General features: G+C 35.6%; 1 protein-coding gene across 1 annotated transcript in view; it reads left to right on the top strand.

The window, feature by feature from the left end:
* Positions 1-2959, top strand: part of LOC107749625 (atlastin-2) — a 24415-nt gene that overhangs the window by 2246 nt on the left and 19210 nt on the right. The gene's annotated exons all lie outside the window — the stretch shown is intronic.

Raw genomic sequence — 2959 nt, 5'->3', positions numbered from 1 at the left:
CGTCGTACCTAACAACACCCCTTAGCTGTTATAAACTCACTGTAAACCACGGCTTCACGGGGATTATTGCTTTATAAAGAAAGACTAATAAATAAAAGCTATGTAGACATTTAAAAAGCAGCAAAAGTGACAAACCATGATAAAATTACTAAGACTTTTAACTAAAATGAAAGGGGGAAAAAATCATTAAATGTTGCATTTTCTTCTGCAAATCTCCTCCTGCAGCTCTCACTGTATAATACTGATGTTGATATGAAGCTCATATGGTTTTGTCTGTTGTCTGAAATGCTCATGTGTGAGCTGAAAGCATGAACACTAGTGCACGGTGTTGTTTTCTGTCATGAGCTGGATCAGTGTTTTCTGTGTCAGAGAGTCTGTTTTTGAGGTTAAACTGGTTTGGGCTGGTTTGTGTGTGTCGCTGGGGTTTGTGGGTAACTTTAGACGAGCTGATGTGGGTCACTGCGTTCACGCTCTGTTTTGAGGACAAACGCACTGATCCGGTGACTGTGAGCACTTCTGGGACTTGTACTATAGTGAAGTATTATATACTGTTGTATAGTAGTTTCACCGGTGTAAATACAATAATCATCAGCTTCTGTTCACACACTGATCAGTGATTTACAGCAGTGACCGTGGTAAAACAGCTGTAATGAACAGAAGCCCAGAACATGTGGATATATTGACATTAAGAACATGCTGACTTTCTCAGACTTTTGTAATTATTTTCTTTTTATTTCATTTTTATTAGGTTTGTTTACATTTTTACTCTTTTAGTTTTACATTTAGTCAATGGCTTGTTTACATTTATACTTTTTTATGGTACACTACTGAATGGCACAGTTGCAAGTTTAATAAAATGTTCTTTAAAATTGTAGATTTTTTTGGGTGTGGGAAATTAATCGTCTAGATTAATCGATTAATCGACAAATTAGTCGACAGATTAATCAAAACAAAAATAGTCGTTAGTGGCAGCCCTAATATATCTATATATATATATATATATAATGGATATGATATACTTGGGTCTAATCGGTGCGAACTATTGAGGGGTATGGCTTCACTCTTAGAAGAATTTATCTTCGATGCTTTTCCCTTTTTAAGAACTAAGGAAATATTGGCCTCCCTCAACGAAAGAGGCAGTATCAGTTCATATAATGGATTTTATATAATTCTGTGCTGAGGCCATCAGGTCCTGGGGCCTTAATATTAGGAAGTGTTATCAGATTATCTAGAATATCTCTCTGTAAATCTGAAATTTGAGATAATGATAACTTTGCAAAAACATTATTTATATCAAGCTTAGAAACAGAATTAAATTGTGAGGAATACAACTGCTTATAAAAGGATTTAAACCTATTGTTAATTACCTTGTTATTACAGTAAAGTAAAGTATAGAATGTATGCCTTGGTTGATTCCCACAGTAGTTTCAAAAATTCCAAAATGAACTATATCGCCATCGTTTATGTGGGAGAGTTAAAGTGCCCCTATTATGGATTTTTGAAAATTACCTTTCATGCAGCGTGTAACAGAGCTCTAAGTGAATGAAAACATCCTGCAAAGCTTTAAATCTGAAAGTGCACCGTGTATAAAGTTGTCTCTCAAAAGAAAGAGTCGACTCTGAATCATTGAAATGAGTCATTTTTAAACGAATCCCAAGTCGTTTCATGTTGACGTCAACATGAAACATTAGCATATTGCCCGCCCACTTGTTGCGCGCGCAGACCCGGGAAAACTTGACCATCAGTCGATTTTCGCATTGGTCTGAATGAAAATGCAAATTCAATTCTTTGCCACTAGGTGCCGCTTTTGGAGCGGTAAAATGAGCGGTTTCCCCGGTAACGCTGTACACAAAGCAGCACTGCGCTCACAAACGCTGCTTTATCAGGCATCACAGGCCAGATGACATTAAAATGAGACTAATCAGACCAATCACCGCAGATTAGCGTCACGCAAAGGAGGGGTTTGGAAAAATTAGTTGTTGAGCGAATCGTTTGGAAGTAATTGAGCAAATAAGGTAAATGCATATTATAAGATAATGAAAGTGTTTTTTGACCTTGCATGCATCATGTCAACCTGTTGTTGGGGATTGCCAAGATCAAAATATGAACCTTTCATTAACCATAATAGGGGCACTTTAAATTAGAATAATTCAAGCCAATAAAAATGGGAGCATGGTCAGATATAATAATATCACACCGATTCTACAACAACTGACATTAATATGTCTAATATGGCCCTAGCTCTTTTAGAGGTCTGAGCTTGATTCTGTGTCGCTGGGGATCTATCCAATATTGAAGAGAAAAATCACAATTGGCGCATAATGAAATAAAAGATTGCTAAAGTCAACAGATTTTAACTAACAGACCAGTCTCTGTGTAAAACTAACGTAATGATGCTGCCATCTTTCTGAAGTCATTTTTACCCTCCTGTAATTTGGCTCTGAATTAGTGTTGCTTTCGTCAACGAAAATTATGACTAAATATCGTCGTCAACGAACCTTTATCACGTGACGAAAAAGGAGACGAGACGCAACGTAAATGCTGGTCATGTGACGATGACTATAATTAAATGTATAATGCAACTTATTCTACTTGTTCTTATTCTGTCGTTTTAATAAAAAATTTTAAAAAGCTTATAAAATATAAATTTTTAAAGAATTTGACAGAAGATGACATACTTTTAATAAAGTTAGAGGAGACAAATATCACCTCGTAATGGGAAGGCTACTTTTTGATAAAATTTTGGATAATTGTCTAGAAGGTGCTCATAAAATTGAACGTGCTCCTAAATTTTTTAAGTTAGGAGCACAAGTGCTCCTAAAAAGAAAAGTAAGCGTAGAGCCATGTACTATATTGACTGGGTTAAATAGAATTGCATTACTAAAAAGAGACTAAAATACAATTTTCATTGACTAAAACTAGACTAAATGTCATCAGTTTTCGTCGACTAAAACTAGAC

This window comes from Sinocyclocheilus rhinocerous, unplaced genomic scaffold (genome assembly GCF_001515625.1).
Source record: "Sinocyclocheilus rhinocerous isolate Xijiao unplaced genomic scaffold, SAMN03320098_v1.1 scaffold4136, whole genome shotgun sequence".
NCBI classification, from domain to species: Eukaryota; Metazoa; Chordata; class Actinopteri; order Cypriniformes; family Cyprinidae; genus Sinocyclocheilus; species Sinocyclocheilus rhinocerous.
Note: the sequence above shows the minus strand (reverse complement) of the source record. Positions and strands in the feature narration are given on the sequence as shown.